This window comes from Pygocentrus nattereri, chromosome 13 (genome assembly GCF_015220715.1).
Source record: "Pygocentrus nattereri isolate fPygNat1 chromosome 13, fPygNat1.pri, whole genome shotgun sequence".
In the NCBI taxonomy this organism is placed as follows: Eukaryota; Metazoa; Chordata; class Actinopteri; order Characiformes; family Serrasalmidae; genus Pygocentrus; species Pygocentrus nattereri.
In genome coordinates, this window is record NC_051223.1 from 1,535,872 (window position 1) to 1,553,836 (window position 17,965).

The following is a 17,965-nucleotide window of genomic DNA, read 5'->3' on the forward strand; positions in this document are numbered from 1 at the left end:
TGTGTTATTCAGAAGGTGTCACTGAGGTTTGGAATTCAAATGTAGACTCAGATATGAGCCCTTAAGGCTGCCGCTCACCAGATGCACCATGCCACATAATGCAGCATTCAGAAATTCAAAACTGTTCTTTTTAATGAAGGTGCACAAAACAAAGCCTCTGTAGGTGCTCGAGAAATGTGAGCCATAAAACAAAACAAAGCCACTTCTGCTTTAGAAATAGATTTGCCACTGGCAGGCAGGCTGAAATGGCACAACAGCTCTAGGATCTTGATATTATCTATAACACCGTTTCTCTGCGCCTTGGCTGTGGACCACAAGTGGGCTGTGAAGCACTCACTCTTGGTCCACAGGTCCAAACTGCGGAGGCAGCAGTATGTAGTGGGATGGAGTTAACCTTAGCTGCCAATAACTATTTTAACTACTTTTAGAGGCTACATTTGCCTCATAATACATATAATTAGAATTAATATTAACATGTTTATAGGGGGGGGCGGCACGGTGGCGTGGTGGGTAGCGCTGTCGCCTCACAGCAAGGAGGGCCTGGGTTCGATTCCCTGGCAGGGTGGCCGGGTCCTCTCTGTGTGGAGTTTGCATGTTCTCCCCGTGTCTGCGTGGGTTTCCTCCGGGTTCTCCGGTTTCCTCCCACAGTCCAAAGACATGCAGTCAGGCCAATTGGACATGCTAAATTGTACCTAGGTGTGTGAGTGACTGTCTGTGTCTGTGTGTCTGCCCTGCGATGGACTGGCGACCTGTCCAGGGTTTATCCTGCCTTCCGCCCGAAGACTGCTGGGATAAGCTCCAGCTCCCCCCCGCAACCCTGACGGAGAAGCGGCTTAGAAAATGGATGGATGGATGGATGGATGGATGTTTATAGGGTACAGTATTTGTGCAGCCAGTGTTATGTTGTTATGCGGAAGCTAGTTGTATAGATTGGCCCATCCCAGTCCTGTCCATGTGCTCTGTTGGGTTGTGGTTTAGCCCATGTGTTTTGTTTTGGTTTTTAGTCCTGCCCCTTGTTTCGTGACTACGCCCCTGATTGTTCCCACCTGTGTCTTGTGACCCCTTGTTAGCCCTCGTGTATTTAAGCTCTGGGTTTGCCTCGGTCTGTGTTGGTCTTTCTGTGGCGAGGAGCGAGGAGACGGATGCATACGCTGAGATAAGCGACTTTTGTTATGGGCAAATCCAGGGTGGTGGGCATAACGGTCCAGGGTCAAACAGCCAACACGGAGAGAATATGGGCCAGACATGACAAAATCAAACAGATCACAGAATCCAAACAACTTCAACAAGCAAAACGACTAGCAAGACAAACACATTAAACAGTACAATCAAACAGTGCAGCCAGAACAATAAGCAACAAAGACCAACACAGACCACGGCAAACCCAGGGCTTAAATACACGAGGGCTAACAAGGGGTCACAAGACACAGGTGGACACACAGGTGGGAACAATCAGGGGCGGAGTCACGAAACAAGGGGCAGGACTAAAAACACATGGGCTAAACCAAAACACATCAGAGCACATGGACAGGACTGGGAGGGGCCAATCGTGACACTAGGCCATGCTACTGTGTGGTAGGTACAGCTAAGGTACATCACGGATTGCGCTGGCTTTTTAATATATGAGCTGCAGTGAGAACGCACATTACATTAAACAGATGGAAGGGGCTGCCTGTCAATTCACAGTTCACAATACTTAAAAATGATGGTAAACAGCCAGACACTGTATATACATCTTAGTGGGGGTGGAAAGTAGCACGTATGCAAAATAACTGCAGTGATAAAAGTGCAGAACATCACTCCTCATCTGCAACAAGAGCAGCCGTCATTTCAATAATTTGCTGGTTTAGTTGATCTGAATTGTTTGCAGAGCTACACCGCTGGGAAAGAAATTATTCAGGTGTCTACTGATTTTCTATCAGATGCATGTGCACTTCCCAGCCCTGTGGGGAAGCAATGCAACATTCACTTTCATGGTAAATGTAAAATCTTTCAGAAGAGAAAATTGTATTTTCTGTTTCAGATTCCTTTTTCTACATTTGCATGATGCAGCTCATTTAGCAGAAAACCCTCAAACAAGGATTCAGCTTCTCTTCAAATGACCCTCTTCTGAGGTTCCGCATAGCTCCTCTGTAGGACTGCCTAGAGGGGATACTAGTTATCCATTAGTGGGGCAGCATCAGGGAGTGTGGCTCTTTTTTGCAGTTGCAGCTACAGGGAGGGCTGTCAGTGCTTTTTAATCAGATCTCATCTAAACTTTATCATTATATTAATAATGATTATAATTTAAAAATAAAACTACTACTACAACTACTATGAATACTACTCCTACTACTACTACTACTACTCCTCCTCCTCCTACTACTACTACTACTACTACTACTACTACTACTAATAATAATAATTCTAAAAACCTGAAGGTTGGGATGTCTATTTCCCTTTAATGGTCCCACTTTATATCATGTATACAGACAGTGACATCTTATTCTAAGTTCTTACATACCTAATTTTACTGCTGTTCCAGTCTGATTACAAATGTAATTACATTTGTGTTATTGCCCTTGTGTTATTACATGAGAGGTAATTTGACACTTTGTTACCTTGCTGTCAATGTGATCTCACAAATAATTCATAGTAATTATAGTGAATGAGAATTATATGAATGTCACAAGACAAGCAACACCTGCAGAAGCTTCCCCAACAGGCACAGCCTCACTGTTGTTTGGCATTGTATTGTTTTTAAATTTCCCTATAATCTTTTAGTTTTATCCAACTCTGCATTCTTTTTGCTTGACCTCACTTGGGCTGCATGCCAGGCAGTTTTATTCTGAGAAAAAAGTAAAATAAAATGTCTCTATTGTGGCTGGCCTTATGGAATGTATATATTTATTTTCCATTACCCTGCTACAAAAACCAGCATAGACTAGCATAGCTGGTCAACAGCAAAGCCAGCATATCGCTGTTGTCGGAAGAAAACCTCATATCTCCATTTTTTTGACGTTTTTCAGTTTTTGCCTTTTTTTGAAAAGACCTGTTGTCCTTCACACTGTGTGTAAAGTTCATGATGAATGGACCAAAAGAAATGACCAAAAATGACTTGGAAAAAAATCTGGTTCCATTGACTTGCATTAAAAGTAGGGTAGGTTTTTTCCTTCTCCTGTAAAGTTACCATTTTGGAGATATGAGGCTGGTTTGCTGGTCAACCAACATGATCATACAAGGTGACCAGCATAAACAAGCTTAGACCAGCATGGAATTCATACTGATCTGTGCTGTTTTATCAACACTGTTCCAGCTAATGTTTAAGCTTCAGCCTTAGGCTCACAAGCAGGCTGCATGTAGCTAAAAGGCCGTGTCAAAGTCGGTTTGAAGCCGACATGGATCAAAATCCGTATCGCATTTTCACGCCATACTATGACATATTTCCTACTGAATTGAGGTGTCAGGTAATGTCTCTGGACTAACTTAGCATTTTTGCTCAATGATAGGTGGGGTGTTTGGAAAGGGAAGTAAAATATTATTGGCTAATAATGGTGTTTGGTTCAATAAGTAAAACTTGAGGTGGACAAAAGCCACTCAACTCCAATAAAAGATTACACAAAACAATAATTTTGTATATTACATGGTACCATATGATGAATATGACCAGTGACATGAGCTCACCAAGCAATAAGGACAATTTTGATGTCAGGTTAACTTTCCTGGTCCTCCCATTATAGCAGTGGCTGTAAAAACACTATAGAGTGATTGGGAGCAAATCCTCAATGAATGAGAGTGAAAGCAGCTAAATGGAACAGGACACCGTTTTATTTTAGTTTTTATGCTGTCACAGGCCTCCATGATGTGGTGCTGAATAATAAAATAAAAAATAAAATAAAACGGTGTCCTGTGACTTTTGACTCACCCTGTGTATATCGATGCTGTCAGAGGAAAACCTTGTATCTCCATTTTTGTCATTTTTCAGTTTTTGACATAAATTGAAAATGCCTGTTGGCCTTCACATTGTCTGTAAATGTCATGATGACTGGACCACAAGAAACGTCCCAAAATGATTTGGAAATAATTCTGGTTCCATTGACTTACATTAAAAGTAAAGCAGTTTTTTTTGTTCTCCTGTAAAGTTATCATTTTGGAGATAAGAGGTTTTCTTCCGACAGCAGTGATATATATATATATATATATTCGATTTTTTAAAATTTTCTGACATATTTCTAATTTGAAAATGAATAAACCAAAAACTTGCTTGGCAAAACATCTGGTTCCATTGACTTACATTAGTCACTGGCTTGAATGAATCCCTATGAATTTATTATATTGAGACTGTGTACTATGTTGCTCCAGTGGACAGGAGCTGGCGGTTGTCCAGTCAAACGAGACAATGATGGAAGATCTGATGTCGCTATAAGTAATGGTCTTTTCAAAGCGTGCCGCAATAGACTGGATGATATTGACTTTTTTCATCTGCTGCAGACGGCTCGTGAGCTGCTGAGCTTTCTGCTTGATGGAGATGATGTTTGTGTCCCAGCAGACAGTGTTAGAGGTGGTGGTCTGCAGGAATTTGAAAAAGTCGCCCACGCTGAAGACGGTGTGATTGATTTCTGGATGTGTGTCTGATACACTCTGGAATTGTAGAAGCCAGTTGGCATTTTTACTATTTCAGTGATGTCAAGTAACAGATTGTTTTCAGCATGCCAGGACATGAGTAAGTGTCTTCCCTTCTGTACGCTGTGTTATATATATCTAATACTATTTGGATGAAAGAAAAGGTGAAGCACACTGCAAAAAAATCTAATCTGGGCATGCAAAGAAATCTTGAAAAGGAACCACAGATCCTGTTTTTTTCTGCTGAGAAATACTGGATACGTATTAAAGATGTACATATATACGTTCAATTCTATTACCAAATACCTAGGGGTGCTTTACGTAAAAGAAGATATTCAATGTAAAGAGAATATGAGACTTCTGATGCTCTCCAATGCACGAAGCAGGAAATAAGACATGTAGGAAGATATTTTAAGGTTTTTCTTTCTCACAAACAAGGCTTTCATTTTTAATAACTTCCCAGTGTCCAGTGACAGAATGCCTCCCCTCTTGGTATAAACTCAGCTTGGGTAATGCTTGATAAAGCTTTATTCCCACCAATGACAAGGCTGGATGTGGCTTTTCCTGCCCACATAGCTTTAACAAAACAACCCCCCCCCCCCCCCCCCCCTCCATGGCTTTGCTCTGTTCAAGATGGAGAAACTTGGAGGGATAAAAGCTAACAACCAAGCGAAAGCTACTTGGCTTGTGAGCTAACTCATCTCTTCTGTCTGCATGTCTGTCGTCTGTCTGTTTGTCTGTTTGTCCAACTGGCCACGTCAGCAAAATGCAGATAATGTTTTGGTGAGCTATGAACAACCCAGCTGGGCCTAAAACACCATCTGCATATGTAGCAGTGGCAGCTGGTGGTCAAGTTTGGATCTCTGTGGCAGAGACAAATTATGCAAAGTGCTTAACACCTGCTTACCCACGTTGACTCTTCACTACATCGACAGCAGTAAGAAAGTTCTACAGGCTTTTCCCAAATAATAAGCCATTTTGCTCATTAGACATCCATCCATCCATTTTCTTAGCCGCTTCTCCGTCAGGGTCGCCGGGGGGTTGGGGTGGGGTTGCTGGAGCCTATCTCAGCAGTCTTCGAGCAGAAGGCATGATACACCCTGGACAGGTCGCCAGTCCATCGCAGGGCAGACAGACACTCACACATTCACACCCAGGGGCAATTTAGCATGTCCAGTCGGCCTGACTGCATGTTTTTGGACTGTGGGAGGAAACCGGAGAACCCGGAGGAAAGAGAGGACCCCGGTCACCCGGCTGGGGAATCGAACCCAGACCCTCCTCGCTGTGAGGCAACAGCGCTACCCACCAATGTACTGTGCCCTCTGAGGGCACATTTACATTGTTTGTGCCTTGATGAATGAAAAATGTACCTGCACAGAACTAACAGTGCACTGCTATTTACTGCATAGTAAACTACTGTGAAACTAGAGCAACAAGTAGTTTGCTGAGATTTTGAAGTGAAATGTGTTTTTGTGTTTTTTTTCAGTGCGTTTTATATATTCAATATAACAAGTTTAGAGTCACCTGAACATATTTAACATTTTTTCACTATTTTCACAATGAAATTTGAAGAAAATGTTGGTATTGTTGGCAAGACAGCCGTCTGTGGTGCAGGCAGTTTGAAATAAATGCGCGCTTGGTAGAATGTGTTGAATATTCATCCTCTAAAAATGTAGTAAGCTGAATTTTAAAGCAGAATTAATTAAAGTTGAAATCTTTGAAAAAAAGCAAACGAAGAAAAGAAAAGCTGTTTGAGTGCAGCAACAAAAGTACTTTCGACCCTGTGGCGTTTCCCAAAACAGTCAGGCTATATTTGACCTTGTTGTGCTAAGGCACTTCCCCTCCTCTGCAGCCCTGTGCGAGGAATCCAATAACAATTTGAAGCCAATAGCCAGAAGAGAAATTTCTGGAAATAAATGTCTTACAGAAACAGCAGGTAGGAAGGGGACACTTTGCAGGGTGCCAGAGAAACAAAGCAGGGTTCACATGACTGAAATTAAGGTTTAGGGCCTTGGTGTGGTTCTCAGTTTTACGATGGGGGTGTGTTGAAGGAGAAAGACGAGAGAAGCTGGAGAGAAATCAACCTACTGACACGTCTAACACGCAGAGATCAACCGAACGATCCATGCATCCATGAGGCCGTTAGGAGCTTCGCTCTGCTTTTGAATTTTTTAAAGCCTTCAATCAGTTGGATACATGATCTCTCCCTCAGTGGCCTCTACCGTGATTGATCAGCAGCGGGCTTTTAATCATTCATGCAACAGCCTGTGTGATACTGCAAACTAAACACACACACGCGGTTAATAATTAAGATTTCACATTGATAAAGCATTAAAACGGGACCCCAGGGAGGCGTTTGTCAAGCTGAGACACCCCCGGAGGATTCGACCGCTTAAGGTATCGCTGATCGTGGTGAATATTCTCTCATCTTCATTAGACCCCCATGAGTGGACTAAGCGAATACCACTCTGCATTAACTCTGCATTAAAGCTAATTAATGTAGCTACTGCATGTGCCTGATACGGCCTGGTTACTTAGCGACTTGCTATCACACAGCCTCCAGACTGAGTGCATTGCTGACGCTGATTGCACTGCCGACTGATCACATTACAGTGAAATCAGAGTTATTGCCAAATTACGATTCACACATCTATACAGCGCAGTGCTATAAAGTAATGGAGTTCATGTATCCTTTGATAAGCCTTCAGTAAAAAATTTTGCACGAGGCGATCAAATGTACATCATTTTTCTCAGTAGTTGCTCAGCCACAACATAATCGGTGTCTCCAAGCAGCCTGTCTTAATCATCCAGTCGCCTCAAGCTTTTTTCTCTTATATACTTGCTTTTGTGGACATTACCACGTTATCAGACCTGCTACTACTATCTTCATCCATGTGACGTGGTTCATAGACAACTAGATGTGACCAGGCATCAGAAAGCACACAAGCAAGTCTGTTTTAGATCATTCACTAACATGGCGCAGACAAATTAAAGGGACACTTTGGCCAAAATGAGAAATTTATCACTTTGTGTGTTGGAAACATGCCTGCTCCCCCCTCTTTCATTACGGCGCAGTAGTCTCTACGAGATTTCCTGACTTTATGACTAGGAAACATACCGTGACCAGAGGTGGACGAAGTACACAGATCATGTACTTGAGTTAAAGTCGATACACCCAAGGTAAAATATTCCTCCAGTAAAAGTAGAAGTTCCTCCTTTAGACCTCCACTTGAGTAAAAGTACTGAAGTATTTACCTTCAAATGTACTTAAGTATAAAGTAAAAGTACTAAAAGAGTAATTCTGGCTCTGATGTCCTGTTATCATTTTTATAACCAGACTGGCTTCATGAACTCATTTCAGGTGAAAGTCCTCCAGCGTCTCTCTTGGTAAACCAGTCTTTTAATAGAACGTCATTAATTAGTGACGCTGACGTCTATTAAAATGATCAGAAGCACAAAACACTGAAGGTAAACAGTTTCCATCAGGGAGAACCGAGTGGCTCTGAAATCACTTTTTACACACAAGCAAAGTTTCAGTTTCAGATTTATTTACAACTTAGTTCCAAGTTTAAGTTGAATAAAAACTGGCTTTAAACTCAGGATCACAGATGAGCTCCTTTACTATGTTGATCTGTAGGCGTCTGTTCATAAACATAAACCAGCCCAAACTCATTTACTATAAAATGAAATGGAGTTTGTAGAAATTCAGAAAAAAGCCGCGTCAGTCTCGACTGCATATGTGGACATATTTCTATATTGTGCTCTATTTACACAAAGTTAGGTTAGTTCATCATTTATGTTGAACAGACTCTCCCAAAGTTTTACGCTGCTGCGCTGACGTTGAACCGCGTGCTGCACTGGGTCGGTCTGACCAACAGGTCAAAACCAGCTCTAAACAAAGTGACCGCTGGGCCCTGATTGGTGCTCTGGCTTTGCGCTTCTTTCGTTTTGACATGTTACGTTTTTATACACACGCCCAGTAATGGAGAAACTTCAGTACAGATACACCAAAAATACTAAAGTACAGAAACCAATTACATTTACTGAGTTACTGTCCACCACTGACCACGACCCTATCTGGACTAAACGATGATGAAGATCTTTATGGCAGATACTTACAGGCAGAGGTATCCCAAAGGCCAGAAGAATTATTTCAGATGATGTCTGGATTGATTTGTGGCAGGATACAATCCAACACGCTCCACTGTTTGCATGCTAGAGCTTCAGTTGAACGCAGCTCATGGGCTTGTAACTCATCCCCCTACAGCTATTACACTTTTGCGGATTTGTTTCTGCAGCCAGGCATGTGAATACAGGCACATCCTCCAGTTCTCTGCATTTATGCTTCTATTTACTCTGTAAGGTTTCAGACTAATGGCCATGTTCACTTCATTTCGGCACGCATTTTTCTTGCTCCATTTTGCCCGACTTGTAGCCATTTGTGCATTTCTTTCATTTAACTGCTGCCGTCTAATTTGACGTGCACGGCACAATTAATGAATAAGTTATGCTGTTTCACCGAGTGGCTTAGAATTTATAGGCAGCCACAGCTTATTCAAAGCACACCAGCTCATCTCTTGCACAGCCTATCGAAATTCTCTCAAGTGTTCGAAGCCTTTTCTTGTTTTTTTTTCTTCCTCTATTGCAGACAGGAGCTGTTTCAAAACTGCCACTTCTTTGCAGATGATTACGTGGCACCGCTCCTATCTCTATGCAGAGTCTGACAAAGCGACATGTCCCTCTTTTCTGGATCATTTAGAATGTTCTTACCCTCTGATGCTAGAGAACTTGGGAAAGGCTTTACTTATCTAGGTGCTTATCTTCAGTGCCCTAGCTAAAGCAGCAGTCTGCATAATATTTACAAAATTAATACTATTTTTATCACACATTTAGACATAGTCATTGAACATAGCATTTGAGGACTGCTGATGTTGATAAGCCTACATCCTCAGTGATATGTGTTGCTATCTATACTGGGCCAAAAGGGTGTGGTGGAAAATAAAAGTCCTCCACTGTGGCTCACTTAATGAAATCTTGGTTTAGTTAGCCCTATAACCCATTGGTAAAGCCTGCCATAACTAACTAGCCTAACTTACCACTTGTTTTCTAGCTTAATGCTAAAGAATTGTAAAGGAAGGGACAGGTCACTGTAATGCTGAACATGCCTGTTTACAGGGAAAGTCCCAGCCTTCAATAAAAGAACCAATCAGCTTGATGGTAAAGCCACAGGCAAGAAAAGTATCTCTTAGTTATACTTACTTTTTTTTAGTCCCACAAACAGGGAAATACACACACACACACTAGGGGGCAATGAGCACACTTGCCCAGAGCGGTGGGCAGCCCTGTCCACAGCACCCGGGGAGCAGATGGGGGTTAGGTGTCTTGCTCAAGGACACCTCAGTCATGGACTGTCAGCCCTGGGGATCGAACCGGCGACCTTCCGGTCACAGGGCCAGTTCCCTGGCCTCCAGCCCACGACTGCCCCTTTCATAATTGCTCACGATGAACAAAAAAGGATTAATTTAATTGTTTATCAGAGATATTTTTATGACAATCCATCGTCAGTTAAAATTTCATGATCATGATCAGGTGATGCTCATATTAAACATTTAGTCAGAAAGAGACACTGTTGGGTATTTAAATGGAACACAGATATTGTAAACTGCATGAAACTCATCCGAAACTTCCGTTCACAGCTGCATCCTGAGTAGATAGAATTGTGAATGGGGCCAAGTGCATCTGATTGTGATCCGACTGTTCAAACCTCATTATGTGTATGTACCACAAGGACTGTCGTGTCAACTGCATTATCACAGCAGAGACGAAAATAGTTGCTTTCCACAGCTTCTATCTTCGTCTTCTCAACCATTTGACAACAAACTTTTTCAGCTTCAATATTTACATTTACAGCATTTAGCAGACGCTCTTATCCAGAGCGACTTACAAGAAGAGCTTCGTCTCTCTAGAGAAAGTATCTTTGCTAGTTACCAATAGCTTAGAGAAAAAGACGGTCCTGAGCTCAGATACTGCTAGAAACACAGTCACTGCAGACACCAAGAGAAAAAGAGTTGAACGCAGAACTCTGAGCCATTCAATGCAATACAATAACAATAAGATACAACACAATAAACTACAATACAATAAACTACAATACAGAGTGCAGTACAATAAAATAAGTGCAGCTTATAATTCAATGCTGATTTAAGTGCTGTGTAAAGAGACGGTCTTCAGTCTACGGTTGAAGACAGCGAGAGACTCTGCTGTTCGGACAGCCAGTGGGAGTTCATTCCTCCACCTGGGCTCCAGTACAGAGAACATTCTCCACGCTTGTCTTCCACGCGCCTTGCAGGATGGCGGGTTGAGCCGAGCTGTACTTGAAGCTCGAAGGGCTCATGGTCCAGTTTAAGATTTCACCATTGCCATCAAGTCGGTAGGGGCTGGTCCATTTTTGGCTTTGTAGGTCAGTGTTAGGGTTTTAAATCTGATGCAGCTACAGGAAGCCAGTGAAGGGAGCGCAGCAGCAGGGTGACGTGGCTGAACTTGGGGATATCTGATCATATGTGGTCAGTGGAGACTGGAGCATGATTCTACTGAATAAAATGGCCTAACAATTACAGGCATGAATATTTAAATCATAAGGCCTTCAAGTTCCACTCTAATGTAAACATCCCTACTGACCGTATCTGCCAGTGCATTTTTGGAAATCCAACCTTAAAATGAAAAAATGCTTTGAAACGTGGCACAACACTGACTACCAGTCCAGCAGACATCCAGGCAGACACACCCTTTGCATAATCGCAGCCCCAGATGGGTGGATGACTAAGCGTTTGTTGCGAGGGGCACAGAGGAATATAGCGAAGTCCAGGAACCGCATGGTGGAGAATTCATGTGCACCACTGCTGCTGGCCGTCAGCTCTTTCACTTCTCAGCAGATGGGCTGTGGGTTTTGCAGCTGATCCATGAACAGATTTTCACACAACAATGGGCCTACACATCACAGAAAGCGAGAGAGAGAGAGAGAGAGAGAAAGAGAGAGAGAGAGGGGTCCGTAATTAATGACTGTGTTCGTGGCTCCTCTATTCAAGACCGATCAGAATATTGAATGTTTGCTGATGTGGAAAAAATGTATTGCTGCACACAGCACAGGCCAGACCAGCAGGGTTTTTACACACTATGTCTTCATTTGACCACTCGGCAGGGGCATAAAAATGTATTTTACATCTGTCACAGACAGGGATATTGGCCTCACTTTTTATGGCCTAATCATTACTTCCAAGGGTGCAGAGCAGTGAGCTTGCTGACATTTGCTGGTGAATGATGCTCGATACAACAGGAAGAAGGCCTTCCAGGAGTTAAAGAAACAGCAATCTCACCCCAAGCTCTGCCAGAGCTTAATGAAACTGGAGAAGCATCTTGTTCGAGTCCACTGTCAGGGACTCTTCTCAGATCATTTTAACATTTTCGGTCGTGAACCGAGGTTGAGAGATGCCTTTAAATCAGGCTTTGTATTCCTGTTTACATTCAGGCCCCTACTGGGTTTCATCTGTTCTATTAGAGGATGAAATGTAATACAATCCACCGAGTAAATTTCATCCAGTCATGCAGACCTTTATTCCTGCAACTGAATGCTTTCCTCTGGTAAATTGGTATTCACCCCATCTCCCTATCTTCTCTACCAGAAACGATGAAATCGAAAGTTCAAGCTGACTTCCCCATTGAATGTACCGCAAACATAATTACTTTGCTAATTTAAGCTTCGGTATTTACTTCGTAAGATGGCGACTGAAGCAACACAAGCAGGAAACGTTACTGTGAGCTACTGCTTTGAACGTGGGTCAAAGCTTCGAACAATGCAGCATTAACGTAATTGCTTTGCCTTGTGTTTGGAAACTATATTAATAACTGAATGGAGTGCTATCAGCCGCTTCAAGCCAAAGGAAAGCAGAAAGGGAAGATGTTTCTGCGCCTCTGTTGGGGGGATGGAATTGATGTCTCAGAAGAATTAGGCTGCACAGCAGGATCGCCCAGATTTGTAATTGGGCTCGGTTGCTGGCTCGCATTTATTAAGGCTTCTATCTCTTTGCAAAGGACACAAACAGTCACTTTAGGCAAATGATAGTCATTTCCTGGAGTTCAGATGTTCGATCTGAAACGTTTAAAGGTCGTGCAAGCCATCAGCGAAACAAAATAGGACCTCCAGCCTTAAAGACGAGTGACTTAGATAAGGTGAAACATGAAAGATTGAGCAAGTCTAAGCTGGCTAAATAAATAAGACGCTGGAGTGGATCTCTAGCAACATCACATGATGAAAGCTTTGGTGGTCTGCCAGCGAGAATCAAACAAGACGAATATCTCCACCCTGGCCTAGTTTTTTGGACGGCATCACAAACTCATCAAAACTTCTGAAAGTCAAAGTGAGGCCTGGGCCTGTGTTCACAAAGCTTCTCAAAGGAAGAGATCAGATTCCTTTCTTATTTATTAGGACTTTAGTGGCAGGAACAGATCCGAGATCAGTGCTCCTACTCTGAGATGCTTCATGAACGTGGCCCCAGGCCTGGTTCCAGAACAAAACCTCGACGGGTGCATGAGATATTCATGGGGGTACATTAGATAAGTGTGTGGTCATTCCACAAATATTGCTGGCTTTTGTTTATGATTACTGCAGAAATGTACTGCTCTGTAACGTGTTCAGTGCTGTGTTCTACGTCATTATGTGCAGTATTGTGTACGCTGACTGTATTTAGAACATTCTGCTCTGCCTTTTCTTCATCCCTGCATGGAGGATAAGGGAGGAGTAAGATGATTTCTAAAGCATCTAAATTGACACCATCTGGCCTTTTCTAATGATGATTACAAGCCATAGAGCTCAAATCTCTTGGGGTGCCCAAACTTTTACATCAAGCTCCTTTCCATTTTTCAGTCCAAAATTTTACCAAACAAAAATAATCCACCGTTCTTGTTTAAAATGTTTAGCAAGATCAGTTGATCTTCTACTTGCCTAAGTATTCACAGTAGCAGAAACTGACCAGGGGTAGCTGAATGTCATACGTTAGCTGGAAATGATTGTACTCATGCAAATAGGCATGAAATGAATTGCCTATAGTTGAGTTTTGATCTCACATTTCTTTGTCCTCCTGGTTGCAAATAATTCAAAGGTTAGTAAGTCATCTCTTTAAGTGCATACATGACTGTTCAAAGGTTTGGAATCAGTGTTTTTAATAATTATACTGTCGATACTTTTCAGCAACGTTTTACTTTAAGGAGACTTTACTTTAAGGAGGAAAAAAACCCTTTCTGTGGGTTCTGGCCGTGGAGCACACAGCACAGTTTTATTTTCCTGCGTTAAAAACTCTGATCTTGTCTGTTAATTGCCAAGTTTAGTAGTTTGAGTAGCTTGAACAAAGAAATCAAGCGATGCTGTGCTGTACTGCAATGAAATGACCTTGAACTAGGGTGAGAGAAGCTACAACTGCATTGAGGTGGATTTCTGATGGTCGGGAAATGTGTGAAATGTGTTTTTTAGTTTCTCTAGGAGCAAGGTTAACTATCTGTCTTTCAAACTCAAAAAAGGATGCTTGAGTAAATGCTTGGTCCTAAAAGTTCAGCAAAATGTAGCTGTAGTTTTTTAAAAGTTCAGAAATTCTTCCCACCTTATACCTAGGTTTTATATATATATACACATTTTTTTCAGGTTTTTCTTGTCCTGAGTGTCTCATTCTTTAACCATTTTTAGTGCCTTAATTTGACAGTATGTAATATTATTTGAACAAGGGCTTGAGGAAGAGACATGTTGATATGATAGAGGATGGTGTGTGTGGGAGCAGCAAATCCTTGACCACGGTGACCTCACATCTGTGAAAAGTGTGAGGATGAGCAATAAGGCGACAAGAGAGAAGAAGAAAAATGAAAATTGGAGGGCAGAGAGCTTTTGGTGCAATCAACGAGAGCAAATTCAGACACAAAAGAGGTGAATATTGTTTAATTCTGTATTTTGTTTAATAACGTCGGCATAATGGAAGTCCGTTTTTTTTACTGTTATTCTTTTCTTCTTCTTCCTTTTTTTAAAGTATGGACGAGGGAGGCGAGGACAGACTTTGACGAAGGAGGTCGTGGGTTTTTGGCTTGCTGGAGGTGAAGCGTTCCACAAGGCGTCCCAAACTCGATCTAGGAGGCGTTTACTCCAAATTGTAAGGAAGTATCTTAGATCTCATATAATTGTGCCTACAACAAATTGGCTCAGCATGGATATATGCACTATCAAGTCAATCACCAAAGACATTTTGTACATCCTGGGAATGGAGCTCACACCCAGCACGTTGGAAGGGCCTGACGAAATTATAAAGAGGACATCTATAGGTACAGAGGCAACTAGACAGAGAAGTCTCTAAAATGAATTTAAAGTTTATAGAGTGGCATTGTTGGCTGGGAAGACAACACAGCAATGGAATACTTGGCCGTTTATTCAGATTAAGAGACCCTTATTAGTCCCACAACAGGGAAATTTCACCTCTGCATTTAACCCATCTGCACAGTGAAACACCACATACACACTAGTGAGCACACACACACACACACACACACACACACACACACACACAAGGGGGCAGAGAGCACACTTGCCTGGAGCAGTGGGCATCCCAATCCACAGCGCCCGGGGAGCAGATGGTGGTCATCTGTCTTGCTCAAGGACACCTCAGTCATGTGCTGTCGGCTCTGGGGATCGAACCGGCGACCTTCCGGTCACGAGGCTGGTTCCCTGACCTCCAGCTGCCCCCGTATTCAGAGGGCTTGTTAGAGGTTTGAGGGTGAAAACTCTAGAAAGCCATTGGTAAATAGGTGAACATAAGCAGGGCAGGTTGCCTGCACTTACCAAATATACTGAAATGTTCAGTTATGTATGTAGGGTTTACATTAGGAAAGCTTCAAGAACAGTACAATCGTGGTCATTTGTGCCATTTCCTTTTACAACACAGTTTGACCATAGAGACCAGGTGAAGTTTAATATTGTATAATGTACAGGAATTATTGTGTCAAAAGACAGAGTGGTCAAAAGGCCTCAATAAACAGATATTACCGTTGTGACGAATCCTGCTTTCTCTTACGGTCCCTTTACCTCTTTATTAAGCAGAAAGATTTTTTCATTCAAAAACATCTGTGACTACCAATAAAGTGACTATGAACAGTAAAAAACTATAAAATCTGTTAATCATTTAATGCTGGGTAAGTAGCTGCAAGAAGGGTCAAATGAAATTGTAGGATATTATATATTCTAGGACAGTTTTGAGGTCATTTAGCCATACAGGGTCAAAACTGACCCTCAAACATCAATGATGTCACTGATTTGATCTGATCTCTTTACATGTATTTGGCAGATGTTATCACGCAACCTTTTTAAGTAAAAATCTGGTGTGCACAACATGCGATCATTTAGACTATTTAGTGAGTATCTGATACCATCAGGTGTGCACCAGATGCCATCAGGTGAGCAGCATGTACTATTTGGTGAGCATCAGATACTATTAGGCGGGAATAAGATATGATCAGTATAAGTATAATAGTATCTGGTGATATCATGTAGAGTCACATTTCTGGTGCTCACTAAATAGTTGACATCTGGTGTGCCATGCTATCGTGCTAAGCAGATATTATCTTGTGTTAACTAGATACTATTTAGTGATTGCCAAATACTTTTTGGTATCTGATGCTCACCTGATATCTGCTGCTCACCAAAGAGTACCTAGTCATTACCAGATAGCATCTGGTGCTCACCTGACAGTATATAGTAAGCACTCCCCAGTGTATCGCAGGGAGGCAACAAAAGGTGCTAAGTGCCATCCATCCATCCATCCATCCATCCATCCATCCATCCATCCATCCATCCATCCATTCATCATCCTCCGCTTCTCCGGGGTTCGGGTCGTGGGGACAGCATCCTAAGCAATGAGGCCCAGACACTTCCACTAGCTCCCCCGGGGGGATTCCGAGGCGCTCCCAGGCCAGCTGGGCGATATAGTCATGCCAGCGTGTCCTGGGTCGTCCCCGGGGTCTCCTCCCGGGTGGACTTGCCTGTGACACCTCACGAGGGAGGCGTCCAGGAGGCATCCTAACCAGATGCCCGAACCACCTCAGCTGGCTCCTCTCGACGTGGAGAAGCAGCGGCTCTACTCCGAGTCCCTGCCGGAGGACCGAACTTCTCACCCTATCTCTAAGGGAGAGTCCAGACACCCTGCGGAGGAAACTCATTTCGGCCGCTTGTATTCGTGACCTTATTCTTTCGGTCATTACCCAAAGCTCATGACCATAGGTGAGGGTGGGAACGTAGATCGACCGGTAAATCGAGAGCCTTGCCTTATGGCTCAGCTCTTTCTTTACCACAACTAAGTGCTAAGTGCAGCACAATATAATGATTATGGTGATCAGAGTTTATAAGGTGTTTATATAAATTTATTTATTTTCATACATTTCATACATACTGAAGCATTCATTGCTATGGCAGTGGTTTAGATAGGCAGGCTGTCTAAATGCATTTTCGCCAAAGCTCAAATTATTGCGCAAAAATTCTCAGACTCGGATCTGAGCGAGGCACTTATTATATCAATGTTCAGGGGGAGCTTTGACGCCATGTAGCTACCACAGCCGAAACATGGATACACATATAAGAGAACAATAGATTGATGGCGAATTTCTCTCTTTGCTTTCTGAGCCGAGGATTGATAATCAATACGCCCTGACATTTTTTGCTAGATGCCCAGCATTGCTCCAATATTCCTCCTCATAGATCACTGAGGATTAACTCCTTTTATCCTCTCCTCACATCCAATCCATTATGACCTCAAGTCAGCTTTCACTTCTGCTGTTTGCACTGCTCATATAGGTCCGTGGCTTTTGTGGCTCAAGCTGGAGGTCAACGTTCTGACAGATTTGCAACCGGATTATCTCAAAAATGTTGTTTTCTTCACTCGAGAAAATGGGAATATTTTCTCTCAGAGGGTGCTGATTAGTTCATTTAGTCCATCAGTACATGGGCCTACTTCTGAAGACCCCATGTTCTGAATGGTTTTGTTTATCCATGCCCCATCAGGCATGTAAAACAAGGGAAAACAAAAAGTCTAGGAATGGGATTCAAAACCGCTCTGCTGTTTATTGTACTGGCCTGAAAAGTAACAAACATTATAAAGTTTAGTCACAACTTTATAATAGGGGCGCAGTCGATACTTATTTCGGTTTAATAAAACATTTAATAATCCATTTAATGATCAACAAAGCAGCAGGAAATGTATGCATCACAAATTAGCCAGTAACTACTTCATTTAAAACAGGGTTAGGCGATACTTCACGGTATTTTCACAGTACAGGATATGTA